At 37.3% G+C, this 16,983-nt stretch overlaps 1 long non-coding RNA gene across 1 annotated transcript; it reads right to left on the bottom strand.

The window, feature by feature from the left end:
* Positions 1 to 2,789: 2,789 nt before the first annotated feature.
* Positions 2,790 to 14,443, bottom strand: LOC132520687 (uncharacterized). Its single transcript, XR_009540602.1, has 3 exons — positions 14,362 to 14,443; positions 12,183 to 12,268; positions 2,790 to 2,907 (listed from the first exon to the last, which is right to left on the bottom strand). It is a non-coding gene; the product is annotated as an uncharacterized LOC132520687 (long non-coding RNA).
* Between the last annotated feature and the right edge of the window lie 2,540 nt (positions 14,444 to 16,983).

Genomic DNA, 16,983 nt, shown 5'->3' on the forward strand with positions numbered 1-16,983 from the left:
TGAAATATTGTTTTAAAAATGTAATTCAGATCATATAACTCCAAAGTTCAAAACACTGCAGTGACTTCCAATCAAATTTTGAACAAACCCCCAATTGTTTTGTTTTTGTTTTTTTTTTAAGTTAAGCAGGGAAAGTATAAGATCTCTGTTTGTGTCTGTCTAGATGTATGTATGTCTGTGTGTACATTATACCTCCAGATGGTACTATCAAAATGTTAACAATATTAATATTGTTAACAATGTTAAATTTTCCTGTCCAAAAGCATGAAACCCCCAATTCCTTAGCATGGTCTCAAGGCCTAGCATGATAGGGCAATCTCCTACATCTGTGAATTGATTTTTTACCATGTTCATTTGATCACTCACCTCAGTCATGTTGGCTTTCTTGTGATGCTCTGACATACTAACATTTCTGCTTCTGGAACATTGCAAGTGCTGTTTCCTCCAACTGGTATGCTCTTCACCTGACAGTCTCTAAGATTACTTCCTTTACGTTCTTTATGTTTCAGTTTGAATAACATCTACTGTAGAAGCTTATCTGGCCCAGCTTTCCACAGTATCCTTCTTTTCCTAGTCACCTGCTATCTTATCATGCTTTTATTGCCTTCATAGTTCTCATTACATTCCATACTTATCTTGTTTATTCATTTAACTCCTCATTTCCTGGACCCTCTATAGTTCTGTAAACTCTATGAGATCAAGGACTTGTCTTTTACAAGGGCTTCCCAATTTGATACAAATAGATGCTCAGAAATATTGCTTGAAAGATGGGTGGATAAAAGGAAAAATGATGGTAGGAAGAAAGGAGGGAAGGGAAAATTTTAGTTTGAATGTTTTCAATGGTGATATATATATATTATTTTCTTTAATTGGAATTTTGGAAGAACTTAACTCACTTGAAATTTCTAATGTAAATAAACTTCATCATCATGCCGGATAGGTGAAAAATTGCAGTGAAAATTACACTTTTTGTGACTAATAAAATTTTTGAAGGAATTTCTCTTTAATTATTATAAGCTGAAGTATATTTTAGAAATAATTTCATATGGAAAAGTGTTTTATATCTTTTAAAATATAAAAGTGTTTTATATTATATAAATACATATATAGATATTAAATGTAATGTAAGAAAAGTAATTTGACACATGTTACTTATGTTCTTAAATTCTTTCAGTGTTTGCAAAAGTATCAGATGCATAAAACTCTACCTTCAATGTAAAGTTGTTGATGGTCTGTCCTCAGCTTACCTCTCCTGTTTTAAGTACACATACTTTGCAGTTTATGATCTAATCATGGAAAATTAAATCCCCTTCTGCCTGCCACTTTTCCCCTCCCAATCTATGAATGCTTCATCAAAGCTTATTTTTACCCAAAACTCCATTCATATATCACTTCTTTTCCATAACTTCTAGCAGTCATCATCTGTGCTCTCTCTTCCACTCTAGATAGGTTAGGTTTACCTTCCAGTTGGCTCTCAAGGAGTGTAGGGAAGAACACCCTCAGCCTGGAAATTTCCCTTCTCCTCCCCTCTCCCCTGTCTCAGTCACTCCTTCTCCAGAGTAGAGATTCTTATATGGTTGTTCAGACTCCAGGACATGGATATGTGATCCAGGTCTACTCCAGACAAGCCAGCATCTCCCTACCAAGAAAGCCATCTTCTTTTATCTTACTTTCCAAGTTCCATACTACATTCACAGAAGATTGAAAATGGTAGCATTGTGACTATGAACACAGAGGAAAGAGTCATAACTAGGTTCTTAGGACTTAGTCATGTGCTGCTATCCGGTTTCTAGAGTTGTTTCACATGGGTTATTTTTCATGACTCAATCAGCATGGCGTCGTTTGCTAATGTTTCTGTTAATGTATATCCTTAAGTATTCAGGGAAGGAGAGAAGGAAGGCATGGTTATCAGGGCATGTTTGGAGAATTTCCAGTCTTCTAGATTAATACCTTTTATGTCTCCTTACTGCATTGTATCAATACCCTTTTGAGTGTCATAATTTTTCTTACATTATTTGTAATAATTTACAAACTATAATTCTAATTCCATTTTACTTCCAAGGTCTAGCACTGAGCCAAGTGCTTACTGGGGGTTCAGTAATGGTTGGTTGAATGAAAGAGTAATTGAATAAAGACAATATTCTATGAATGTAGACGTTTTTAAATAGTGCCATTATTTCCTGCCTTGTGTGTGTGTGTGATGGCTTCCTCTTAGCTAGAATCTGTTCAGGAAATTTTCCTTTTTAGACTTTAAAATTATGTTAGAATAAACAGGTACTCTTACAGCAAAGGCAGCAATGAGTTCAAGTATAGTAAAATAGGTTCTATACTTGCCAACATTTAATAATTTCAAACATGCAAAATATTATTTTAAATGACACCAAAGTAAAGCTAAATAAATTGGAAGCACTGAAACCACTTGCAATTCTAATAATGAGCTATAGAACTTGCACGTTATTAATCTTTGTCCATGATTTTAAGTATGATGTTCAAACGTGTTTTAAGCAATTGAAATTGTTTGCAAGTTACATGTGTCTTGCTTGATTAGGGAGGCTTGAGGCTTTTGTTAAACTTTAAAACTGAAGGTAAATAAGTTCATTTGTACCCTTTATTTAAGATTCCACATATAAGTGATATCATATGATATTTGTCTTTCTCTGTCTGACTTACTTCACTCAGTATGACGATCTCTAGGTCCAGACATGTTGCTGCAAATGACATTATTTTGTTCTTTTTATGGCTGAGTAATATTCCATTGTACATATGTACCACATCTTCTTTATCCATTCCTCTGTTGATGAACATTTAGGTTGCTTCCATGTCTTGGCTAATAGTACTGCAATGAACATTGGCATGCATGTATCTTTTCGAATTATGGTTTTCTCCATGTATATGCCCAGTAATGGCCTATATGGAAAAAGAATTTAAAAAAAAACAGAGAGAGTGGATATATGTATTTGCATAACTGATTCACTTTGCTGTACACTTAAAATTAATACAACATTGTAAATCAACTATACTCCAATAAAAATTTTAAAAAAATTGTACCACTAATAAAACATGCTTAAATATTAAAAAACAAAAAAACAAAAAAACTGAAGGTAGAATCATTTTGTCTGATTTAGGTTAGGTAAATCTCAGTTCTCTGTTTAATTTTGTCATGTATATAATGGACTGGTGATATCATTTACTTCATAGAGTGATTTTAAGAATTAAATTATATTATTCATTAAATTTCTGAGCATATTTCCCTAAATATATTAAACATTTAATGTGTGCCCTTGAACAATTTGTAAACTAGTAAATTAGTAATTTGGGGATTAAATAGCAGTAACAGATATTTCTAATTTAAATTAGAATGAAAATATAGATTTTCTAATTTTTATTATAATGATACAAGTATAATAAATGGATTGAGACTATAATGACTAAGGGAAAAAGACTCATCTAAGTAGAATCTGAATTCCAGGTCTATTTTCTGAAATGCAAATTAAATACAGAAACACTACAGCTCTGAATTTTTCTTCTGTGTCTTTTTCCATGTGACCCTTAGAAACACACCTTAATGTTTAAAAGAATTCAACAAAGGAATCTATAATTCTTTTTAAATAAATGTATTTAACAAATAAAACTTAAAATACTATATCTGAAGACGAGGGGAAGATGGCGAAAGAGTAAGATGCGGAGAACACCTTCCTCCCCACAGATACAACAGAAATACATCTACACGTGGAACAACTCCTACAGAACACCTACTGAACGCTGGCAGAAGACCTCAGACCTCCCAAAAGGCAAGAAACTCCCCATGTACCTGGGTAGGGCAAAAGAAAAAAGAATAAACAGAGACAAAAGGATAGGGACGGGACCTGCACCAGTGGGAGGGAGATGAGAAGGAGGAAAGGTTTCCGCACACTAGGAAGCCCCTTCGTGGGCGGAGACTGCAGATGGCGGAGGGGGAAAGCTTCGGAGCTGCGAAGGAGAGCACAGCAACAGGGGTGCGGAGGACAAAGCGGAGAGATTTCTGCACAGATGATCGGTGCCGACCGGCACGTACCAGCCCGAGATGCTTGACTGCTCACCCGCCGGGGCAGGATGGGCTGGGAGCTGAGGCTCGGGCTACGGTCGGAGCGCAGGGAGAGGACTGGGGTTGGCGGCGTGAACACAGTCTGCAGGGGTTAGTGCACCACGGCTGGCCGGAAGGGTGTCCGGGGAAATGTCTGGACCTGCCGAAGAGGCAAGAGACTTTTTCTTCCCTCACTGTTTCCTGGTGCTCAACGAGAGGGGATTAGGAGAGCTGCTTAAAGGAGCTCCAGAGATGGGTGCGAGCTGCGGCTAAAAGCGTGGACCTCAGAGACGAGCATGAGACGCCAAGGCTGCTGCTGCTGCCACCAAGGAGCCTGTGTGCGAGCACAGGTCACTATCCACAACCCCCTTCCGGGGAGGCTGTGCAGACCACCAGTGCCATGGTCCCAGGATCCAGGAACAATTTCCCCGGAAGAACGCACGGTGCGCCTCAGGCTGGTGCAATGTCGTGGCGGCCGCTGCCGCCTCAGGCTTGCCCCCCGCACTCCGTACCCCTCCCTCACCACGGCCTGAGTGAGCCAGAGTCCCCGAAGCAGCTGCTCCTTTAACCCTGTCCTGTCCGAGCCAAGAACAGAAGCCCTCCGGAGGCCTACACACAGAGGCGGGGCCAAATCCAAAGCTGAGCCTCGGGAGCTGTGAGAACAAAGACGAGAAAGGGAAATCCCTCCCAGCAGCCTCAGAAGCAGCAGATTAAAGCTCCACAATCAACTTTATGTACCCTGCATCTGTGGAATACATGAATAGACAACGAATCATCCCAAATTTAGGAGGTGGACTTTGAGAGTAAGATTTATGATTTGTTCCCCTTTTCCTCTTTTTGTGAGTGTGTATGTGTATGCTTCTGTTTGAGATTTTGTCTGTATAGCTTTGCTTCCACTATTTGTAATAGGGTTCTATCCGTCCTATTTTTTTTTTCCCTAAGAAAAAATTATTTTCCTTAATAATTATTTTTTTATTTTAATAACTTTATTTTATTATATCTTCTTTCTTTCTTTCTTTCTTTCTTTCTTTCTTTCTTTCTTTCTTTCTTTCTTTCTTTCTCTCTTTCTTTCCTTCCTTCCCTCCCTCCTCCCTCCCTCCCTCTCTTCTTTCTTTCTTTCTTTCTTTCTTTCTTTCTTTCTTTCTTTCTTTCTTTCTTTCTTTCTTTCTTTCTTTCTGTCTTTCTTTCACTATTTCTCCCTTTTATTCTGAGCAGTGTGGATGAAAGGCTCTTGGTTCTGTAGCAAGGAGTCACTGCTCTGCCTCTGAGGTGGGAGAGCCAACTTCAGGACACTGGTCCACAAGAGACCTCCCAGCTCCTCGTAATATCAAACAGCAAAAATCACCCAGAGATCTCCATATCAACACCAGCACCCAGCTTCACTCAATGACCGGCAAGATACAGTGCTGGACACCCTATGCCAAACAACTAGCAAGACAGGAACACAATCCCACCCATTAGCAGAGAGGCTGTCTAAAATCATAATAAGTCCACAGACATCCCAAAACACACCACCAGACGTGGACCTGCCCACCAGAAACACAAGATCCAGCCCCATCCACCAGAACACAGGCACTAGTCCCCTCCACCAGGAAGCCTACAAAACCCACTGAACCAACTTTAGCCACTGGGGACAGACAGCAAAATCAACAGGAACTATGAACCTGCAGCCTGCAAAAAGGAGACTCCAAACACAGTAAGATAACCAAAATGAGAGGACAGAAAAACACAAAGCAGATGAAGGAGCAAGATAAAAACCCACCAGACCTAACAAATGAAAAGGAAATAGGCAGTCAACCTGAAAAAGAATTTGGAATAATGATAGTAAAGATGATCCAAAATCTTGGAAATAGAATAGACAAAATGCAAGAAACATTTAACAAGGAACTAGAAGAACTAAAGATGAAAAAGCAATGATGAACAGCACAATAAATGAATTTAAAAATACTCTAGAAGCGATTAATAGCAGAATAACTGAGGCACAAAAAAGGATAAGTGACCTGGATGACAAAATGATGGAAATAACAACTGCAGAGAAGAATAAAGAAAAAAGAATGAAAAGAAATGAGGGCAGTCTCAGAGACCTCTGGGACAATATTAAACACACCAACATTCGAATTATAGGAGTTACAGAAGAAGAAGAGAAAAAGAAAGGGACTGAGAAAATATTTGAAGAGATTATAGTTGAAAACTTCCTTAATATGGGAAAGGAAATATTTAATCAAGTCCAGGAAGCACAGAGAGTCCCATTCAGGATAAATCCAAGGAGAAATATACCAAGACACATATTAATCAAACTGTCAAAAATTAAATACAAAGAAAACATATTAAAAGGAGCAAGGGGAAAACAACAAATAACACACAAGGGAATCCCCATAAGATTAACAGCTGACCTTTCAGCAGAAACTCTGCAAGCCAGAAGGGACTGGCAGGACATATTTAAAGTGATGAAGGAGAAAAACCTGGAACCAAGATTCCTCTACCTAGCAAGGATCTCATTCAGATTAGATGGAGAAATTAAAACCTTTACAGACAAGCAAAAGCTGAGAGAGATCAGCACCACCAAACTAGCTTTACAACAAATGTTAAAGGAACTTCTCCAGGCAAGAAACACAAGAGAAGAAAAAGACCTACAATAACGAACCCAAAACAATTAAGAAAACGGGACTAGGAACATACAGATAACTAATTACCTTAAATGTAAATGGACTAAATGCTCCCCCCAAAAGGCACAGATTGGCTGAATGGATACAAAAACAAGACCCATATATATGCAGTCTACAAGAGATGCACTTCAGACCTAGGGACACATACAGACTGAAAGTGAGGGGATGGAAAAAGATATTCCATGGAAATGGAAATCGAAAGAAATCTGGAGTAACAATTCTCATATCAGACAAAATAGACTTTAAAATAAAGATATTAGAAGAGACAAAGTAGGACACTACAGAATGATCAAGCTATCGATCCAAGGAGAAGATATAACAATTGTAAATATTTATGCACCCAACATAGGAACACATCAATATATAAGGCAAATACTAACAGCCATAAAAGGGGAAATTGACAGTAACACATTCATAGTAGGGGACTTTAACACCCCACTTTCACCAATGGACAGATCATCCAAAATGAAAATAAATAAGGAAACACAAGCTTTAAATGATACATTAAACAAGATGGACTTAATTGATATTTATACAATATTCCATCCAAAAACAACAGAATACACATTTTTCTCAAGTGCTCATGGAACATTCTCCAGGATTGATCATATCTTGGGTCACAAATCAAGACTTGGTAAATTTAAGAAAATTGAAATTGTATCAACTATTTTTTCCGACCACAACACTATGAGACTAGATTTCAATTACAGAAAAGATCTGTAAAAAATACAAACACATGGAGGCTAAACAATACACTACTTAATAATGAAGTGATCACTAAAGAAATCAAAGATGAAATCAAAATACCTAGAAACAAATGACAATGGAGACACGATGACCCAAAACCAATGGGATGCAGCAAAAGCAGTTCTAAGAGGGATGTTTATAGCAATACAATCCTACCATAAGAAACAGGAAACATCTCGTATAAACAACTTAACCTTGCACCTAACACAATTAGAGAAAGAAAAACAATAAAAACCCAAAGCTAGCAGAAGGAAAGAAATCATAAAGATCAGATCAGAAATAAATGAAAAAGAAATGCAGGAAACGATAGCAAAGATCAATAAAACTAAAAGCTTTTTCTTTGAGAAGATAAACAAAATTGATACATCATTAGCCAGACTCATCAAGAAAAAAAGGGAGAAGACTCAAATCAATAGAATTAGTAATGAAAAAGGAGAAGTAACAACTGACACTGCAGAAATACAAAAGATTATGAGAGATTACTACAAGCAATTCTATGCCAACAAAATGGACAACCTCGAAGAAATGGACAAATTCTTAGAAATGCACAACTTGCCAAGACTGAATCAGGAAGAAATAGAAAATATGAAGAGATCAATCACAAGCACTGAAATTGAAACTGTGATTAAAAATATTCCAACAAACAAAAGCCCAGGACCAGATGGCTTCACAGGAGAATTCTATCAAACATTTAGAGAAGAGCTCACACCTAACCTTCTCAAACTCTTCCAAAATATAGCAGAGGGAGGAACACACCCAAACTCATTCTACAAGTGCACCATCACCCTGATACCAAAACAAGACAAGGGTGTGACAAAGAAAACTACAGGCCAATATCACTGATGAACATAGATGCAAAAATCCTCAACAAAATACTAGCAAACAGAATCCAAGAGCACATTAAAAGGATCATTCACCATGATCAAGTGGGGTTTATTCCAGGAATGCAAGGATTTTTTAATATATGCAAATCAATCAACGTGATACACCATATTAAAAAATTGAAGGAGAAAAACCATACGATCATCTCAATAGATGCAGAGAAAGCTTTTGACACAATTCAACAACGATTTATGATAAAAACCTGCAGAAAGTAGGCATAGAGGTAAATTTCCTCAACATAATAAAGGCCATATATGACAGACCCACAGCCAACATCATTCTCAATGGTGAAAAACTGAAACCATTTCCACTAAGGTCAGGGTGAAGACAAGGTTGCCAACTCTCACCACTCTTATTCAACATAGTTTTGGAAGTTTTAGCCATAGCAATCAGAGAAGAAAAGGAAATAAAAATAATCCAAATTGGAAAAGAAGAAGTAAAGCTGTCACTGTTTGCAGATGACATGATACTATACATAGAGAATCCTAAAGATGCTACCATAAAACTACTAGAGCTAATCAATGAATTTGGTAAAGTAGCAGGATATAAAATTAATGCACAGAAATCTCTAGCATTCCTATACACTAATGATGAAAAATCTGAAAGTGAAATCAAGAAAACACTCCCATTTACCATTGTCACAAAAAGAATAAAATGTCTAGGAATAAACCTACCTAAGGAGACAAAAGACCTGTATGTAGAAAATTATAAGACACTGATGAAATAAATTAGATGATACAAATAGATGGAGAGATATACCATGTTCTTGGGTTGGAAGAATCAACATTGTGAAAATGACTCTACTACCCAAAGCAATCTACAGATTCAATGCAATGCCTATCAAACTACCACTTTTTTCATGGTACTAGAAAAAAAAAATTCACAATTTGTATGGAAACACAAAAGACCCCGAATGGCCAAAGCAATCTTGAGAACGGAAAAAGGAGCTGGAGGAATCAGGGTCCCTGACTTTAGACTATGCTACAAAGCTACAGTAATCAAGACAGTATGGTACTGGCACAAAAACAGAAAGATAGATCAATGGAACAGGATAGAAAGCCCAGAGATAAACCCACAAACATATTGTTACCTTATCTTTGATAAAGGAGGCAGGAATGTACAGTGGAGAAAGGACAGCCTCTTCAATAAGTGGTGTTGGGAAAACTGCACAGGTACATGTTAAAATATGAGATTAGATCACTCCCTAATGCCATACACAAAAATAAGCTCAAAATGGATTAAAGACTGAAATGTAAGGCCAGAAATTATCAATCTCTTAGAGGAAAACATAGGCAGAGCACTCTTTGACATAAATCACAGCAAGATCCTTTTTGATCCACCTCCTAGAGACATGGAAATAAAAATAAACAAATGGGACCTAATGAAACTTAAAATCTTTTGCACAGCAAAGGAAACCATATACAAGAGCAAAAGACAACCCTCAGAATGGGAGAAAATATTTGCAAATGAAGCAACTGGCAAAGGATTAATCTCCAAATTTATAAGCAGCTCCTGCAGCTCAATAACAAAGAAACAAGCAATCCAATCCACAAATGGGCAGAAAACCTAAAGAGACAATTCTCTGAAGAAGATATATATATTGCCAACAAACACATGAAAGAGTGCTCAACATCATTAATCATTAGAGAAATGCAAATCAAAACTACAATGAGATATCATCTCACACCATTCAGAATGGCCATCATCAAAATATCTAGAAACAACAAATGCTGGAGAGGGTGTGGAGAAAAGGGAACACTCTTTCACTGCCTGTGGGAATGTGAATTGGTACAGCCACTATGGAGAACAGTATGGAGGTTCCTTAAAAAACTACAAATAGAACTACCATATGACCCAGCAATCCCACTACTGGGCATATACCCTGAGAAAACCATAATTCAAAAAGAGTCATGTACCACAATGTTCATTGCAGCTCTATTTACAATAGCTCAGAGATGGAAACAATCTAAGTGTCCATCATCAGATGAATGGATTAAGAAGATGTGGCACATATATACAATTGAATATTACTCAGCCATAAAAAGAAACAAAATTGAGCTATTTGTAATGAGGTGGATGGACATAGAGTCTGTCATACAGAGTGAAGTAAGTCAGAAAGAGAAAGACAAATACCGTATGCTAACACATATATATGAAATTTAAGAACCTAGGTGTAAGACGGGAATAAAGACACAGACCTACTAGAGAATGGAATTGAGGATATGGGGAGGGGGAAGAGTAAGCTGTGAGAAAGTGAGAGAGTGGTATGGTCATATATACAGTACCAAACCTAAAATAGATAGCTAGTGGGAAGCAGCCGCAGAGCACAGGGAGATCGGCTCGGTGCTTTGTGACCACCTAGAGGGGTGGGATAGCGAAGGTGGGAAGGAGGGAGACGCAAGAGGGAAGAGATATGGGAACATATGTATATGTATGACTGATTCACTTTGTTATAAAGCAGAAACTAACACACCATTGTTAAGCAATTATACTCCAATAAAGATGTTAAAAAAATTGTAAAATAAATAAATAAATAATAAAATAAAATACTATATATGTCCATATATATCACTTAAGAGTGATATAAGTACATCTTCGTCCCCTTTATAGAGAACATCTGTTAGAAACAAGAGTAACGGAATAATGATAATTACTGTACATCCTAGCCCACTTTCTTCTGATAGTAGTGACCTCTTATGAGCTAATGTCGATTGATGTATTTGAAATGATCACATAAATACCTTAGATAAGCTTGCTTTACGTTTACCTAGTCTAGGTCTGACTGCAGTGGTTACAAATGGCATTTCCATAGAACATATCCAACTCCCAACCCTTTTATGTAAAGTGTCCCTCTGCAGCTATATCTCCCCTCTAATGCTTTCCTGCTATATAACCCTTCTAAAAACCCATGCTATGTCTACTTATATTTATTCCATTTGGTGGTAAGAACTCCTTTAAGGACATTCCTGACTTATCTTGTCTATAGTCCTATTGACAACTTTCCTCCAATTTTCTTTGTTGATACTGGCTGTCAACTGTCCTTCACAAGCACAATGAACACCCTGAAATATTCTTTTTTTAATCAATCAGGAATCTAATGTTGACTGGCTCTTTTTATAGCCTAAAAAGCAACTTTAACTCAAGCTCAAAATCTGAGGTGCAAAGTCTCAATTCAAATCATGTAATTGTTGGGTTCTGTTGTACTAAATTCCAACACATAATAAAATAAGTTTCTAGTATTTAATGTAAAACACTTTAGAACTTCCACTCTGCTAATCGCAAGAAATGTATCATTTTTTTCCCTTAACCTCACGTCTAAAGACTCTAGGGATGCTTATTAATTCCAAAGAATCAGTACTAGTTACTACTGTATTACAGACAAGGGATTGGAATGTCTGCTAAGCCTGTTCAAGAGCCTTATTCTTGTTTTCACAAGTCACAGAAGTAAAATCACAGGGTTCCTGCTGAAACACAGAAATACAGCAGTTGTGGGCTATACCTGCTGCCTCTGCTGTGTATCCTGTAGATAGAAACCAGAATGAAGTCCAGCATTTCAAAATGATGTCAAACAGAATCAGAGTTGAATTGGTTGTTCGTAGCCAGCAACCTGGAACTTAAAATACAAGCAATTTCTGAGTCCCCTCTTCTACCACAAAACCAAAGTAATACCTGGATAACCAAAGGAACCTGCACCTCTTTTTGTACTCCTTGCATGAACTCATTAAAAATCCTGTGATCTCTATCTTCAAAGTAAGTCCAGAATCCAGCCACTTCCATCTACTTACACTATTATTATCCCAGTCTAGACTAAAACCGTCTCTTACCTCAGTTGCTGAAATAGCATTCTAACTGGACTTCCTGTTTCAATTCTTGTTCTTCTAGAACTGTTTATATAGTAGCCAGCATTCTCCTAAAATACAAATCAGATTATTTCACTTCCAGGGATATAACTGTTAATTGGCTTCCCATAATATTAGGAAGAAAATACAAAACACTCGTACAAGGTTCTCCATCATCTAATCCCTGGCTATACCTCTGATCTCATTTCTAGCCACCATCTCATCTGCTTACTATATTCTAGCTGGATTCCTCTCTCTTGGAGAGGTCTTTCACTGGTATAATTTTCACTGAGACATTCAAATGGCAGCTTCTCTTGCATTCATTCAGCTTTCTCTTCAAATGTCACTTCCTCAAAAAGGACTTCCCTGACCATCTATCTAACTTATACCCTCATCATTCCCTGCACCTGCCCTGCTTTAACTTTCTTCAGAGTACTTAACAGTATTTGAATTTTTTATCACACAATTATTATTTATTAGTCATTGTCGAACTCAATTATTAGAATATAAAGACAAAGAACAAATCTGTCACTGTTACCAAGGCCTAAACTATCTCTGAGTGTGTATGTGTCTGTGTATAGTAGGTGTTCCATATATATTCCTTATCATATAATGTGATGCATTATAAGAGTATAATGTTGGGATGGGTATAACCAGAGGTAACTACACCAATTTCCCTAGAAGAAAAAGAAATGAGAAAAAAAGCTGGCACCACTAATTTACCAATAATGTTGTTTCTGTCTTACCCCTATATACACACAAAATACCCCCAGAGTGCTAGAATGACTGAATCAGGAGACATTTAAACATCAGCATTATTTGGTGCCCAAAACAAACTATCTGCTTGTGACATATTGGTACAGGCAGTAACCCTGTGTTCCTTTCCCATTCCTCCCTCTTGGGGTTTGGATGTGTGTGTGTGTGTGTGTGTGTGTGTGTGTGTGTGTGTTAGGACTCAATGGTTTTATTCATCTTCCCTTCTATTTGGTGTAGGTCAGAACTACACCAGTCATCTTCATAAACTTTAAAAATTATACACCACAAATTAAAAGAATTCCAGTCCATTAAAAGCCAGGTAACTCCTTGAGGCTTATACAACATTGTAAATCCTGAAACAGAAATGTTTAAGGTCTGCATGTAAAGGGATATGAAGATAACCCAACTTAATCTGCACTAAGTCCAGCCCTTAATAATGTCTTGTCACCCATTCTTAGGACTTTATAAAGATATTTGTCTTACAACTAATGGTCTTACAATAACTACTTGAGTAACTTTTCCAAAACAACTGCAAGAAAGCTACTGCACGATGACAATGCCTTCACCAGTACAAAGAGTTAGTAAATTTCAACAGATATTCTCTCACAGAATAAAAAAGTAAAACACAGTTTCCATCCCAGAGCTCAGTACATCTAACACCCTCTGTACCTTAATAATGACCTTTCCCCAACTTTTATTAAATGTAATCCCAATGATAACATCAGCTTGGGGACACTAATCTGAGTCCAGTTTCAGATTTTATGTGACCATAAACTTTATAGTAGCCGTTACGTTTCCTTTGTCCCCTCCTGTGGACCCAGCTCTTAGCACAATATACACACACAGTAGGTACCCCAAAATTACAGATACTTCTTCCTTCTCTCCCACTCAGCTGCAAAGGGCACATCTTAAATCTTCCTCCAACCAGGAGTTTTAAAATCCTCACTAACTCATTAAAAACCTAAGGGTAAAACAGGACTAATAATTGTGAGGGCAAAGTCTAGAACTTTGATAGCAGTGGCCTCCAGAGTTTAAGCACAAGAACATGCTGCTGTGTGTGAGTGGGGCAGGGACAAGAAATAAAAATCACACACATTGAAATTAACCACAGGAGGTTGCAGCTGCCTATCCTGGGCCTTGAGGCTGTGCCTTTTCATTTCTGAGGATGACCTTGTTAATCCCAGGGGGCGATGACATGTTAAATTTGAGCAAAAGCCCAAGGATAAGTCTGCCCAATATTTTACCATTAGGAAACATTACATGGACAAGTAGGAGTCGTAAACACCAGCGTATTTTGTATAGACTCCCCTGCCCCCTACATTTTTACTACAAGCGCCTTTAAACATTGAAAAATTTATTATTTTTATATTATTTTCATAGTTTTAGTATCTAAATGTATCGTTCATACTTGCTCATTTTGCCATTACTAAATCTTCCATCCCTTGCATCTCCAGGCTCCCGTTACACCAGGGTGTGTCTGTGTTCCCACCCTTCACCCCTGAGTGAAGGTTAGAGAATAGCAAGGGGTAATAGCTGATTTAGAGGAAACACTTAGCCACTTCCTATGTCACCATTCAATTAAAAAGGAACAGTCGGCTTTAACGTCATCATTTGTGCCTTGACCGAGTGACTGCCCATTAAGCAGAGGAAGGGCAAAGCCTATCAGTAGCTTAGCAACCAGCACATTTTCCTTCCCCCTTGAGGTGAAGGGCTTTTCAGCAACAATTCCGGTGCAATTGACGTCCATCTGGCTGAGCAGTTTCCTTCCTTTACTGAAATAGGAAGATCCTACAATTATATGCTTACCCCTTGCATAGATGTCAGGGTTTAGACTCATAAAAGGAAATCTTATCCAATTGGATGAATTTCAAGAATAGGACACAATTCCTGAATTAGAAAGCCTATAAAATGCTATTTCATACATTCACTAACTTTTTTTTTTTCTTTCCCCTTCCAGATGCTTTTAGTCTGCTAGCCTTTTTTCTACAGGCTGCCTCATCTTAAACTTTCTGGTAGGAGTGAGGCAGACAGATGAAAGAGAAACAATAAAAATTCATGAATTTAAATCTCACAAAACAGGGTGTTTTGTCCTTCAGAGCAGTGTAAGATATCCTCAGGGGTAGTCTTTTCTACAATGCCACAGATGAAGAAAATGTCAAGGCAACGTTTGACGGTAAAGAAATGTCCCAAATGAGCTATTGTCATCTGTAGACATTATCTTAAAAAATGTTTAAAATAACATAGGTTTCAAAGCAGTTTTAAGCTAAAGCAAATATATTGAACTAATTTTCTTCTGATTAACTAATTCCTTTAGATGAAGGAATACTTTTTTGAAAAATACTAATGTAATTTGGTTTTGGAAAATGTTGTATTATGCCTGAGATTTTTTTTTTTTTCTCACAGGCAGTAAAATGCTGTTCTTTGAAACCAATGGAAAATATGCTTCTTATTAGATAATAGACATCAAAATTAACAGACTTTGTTATAAGATTGTGTTATTTTCAATATATTCTAAATTTTGGCAAAAATAAACATGATTTATTTCTAATAACTGACAGAAAACGATAAAGGTTTTCTGTTGAATGGTGATTTGCATGCATACAAATGGAGGTAAATTTGATTAAATCTTGTTGCTGTAATATTGTCAAACTGTTCTAAAGCTTCTAAGCTTTCCAGGTTCTGACTCTAGGAAGTAGGCAAGTTGCCTCTTTGCCTACAAATAAGGTATTTAGAATATATAAACATTAGTTAACTGTTACTTGTGAATTATGATCATTATTCAAATGGTGGGCTCTTACAAGTAAATTAATGTAAAAATATTTCACCAAAAATAAAATTCTTTAATGCTGATATTTTGCTCTTCATTCCTAGAGAGGTGTTTCCTTAGTTTATAATTTTTTTTTTCTCCCACAGAAAACATACAGTGTGTAGTACATGGTCAGATTGTTTAATCTCATTTCCTGATTCTCTGCTTTATGTCAAGATCCCAGAGAACAGGAGTGGGAGATGAGGAAAGTGTAAAAGGGAATGAGGAAAAAGTTGATCATCACTTTAAGCAACAGGGGCTCCATCCGCTGGCATCTTAAAATTGTTTGCCTGTGGGAAGGAAAAGCTTTTATCCACTGGCTTCCATCCCCCATTGGTTAAAGGTAGAACCAAAGGATGTTAACCTCCCCAAATTTCTAGCACCTAGGCCAGATAGATTCTCCTCACTCCATCAGAGAAGACTGGCAAAGAAACTAAGAGATTCTTGGTAGAGCTGAAGCAAAATGCTTTCAGGTACAGCTCTGTGAAATTTATTGCTATAGCTGGAGTAAAGGTGAGCCGTTATGGTAAACACAAGAGATGTCCCTAATGAGCTCCATTAAGTCAAATGCATCCCACAGCCCTCAAGGAAGAGACCAGCCACAATCTGTTCTAAAGCCTTAATGCTGAAGAGTTAGCAGAATAAGGTCTGCTTAGACCTTAGTTGCTTTACATTTGTTGAACTGTGGTTGCTACAATGATTCACTTACAATTACCATTGAAAGCACTATGAAATGCCCTAGTCAATACCTTGTGTTCAAAACGTAGTTCTTCTTGCCCTCATTTGTAGCAGTAACCCTAGTTCCTTTTGGTATTCATGCTGCATTACCCCCCAATGAAACAAACTCTTCCATGGGTCTGCTTGTTCACAGGAATGAAAGCACAAAGTGGCCCAGTTCTACCTTCTTGATCAGCGGATTCCCTTTTTGTGGGACCTGGACTCCTCAACAGGACAAATTTGTCTTTTGTATGTGTCAATGTGACTAGGCTGCAGTTCCCAGTTATTCAAATACTAATCACAGTGTTTTTTATGAAGATATTTTATAGATATAATTCAAGTCCATAAATAGTTTATTTTTAAGTAAGAGAGATTATCCTAGATAATCTGGGTAGGTCTGATTTAGTCACTTGAGAGTCCTTAAGAGCAAAGCTGAGGTTTCCCTGAGGAAGAAGAAATTGCTTGTGGATAGTGGCTGCAGACTGTTCCTAAGGGCCCTAGCCTGAC

This window comes from Lagenorhynchus albirostris, chromosome 5 (genome assembly GCF_949774975.1).
Source record: "Lagenorhynchus albirostris chromosome 5, mLagAlb1.1, whole genome shotgun sequence".
Lineage (NCBI taxonomy): Eukaryota > Metazoa > Chordata > Mammalia > Artiodactyla > Delphinidae > Lagenorhynchus > Lagenorhynchus albirostris.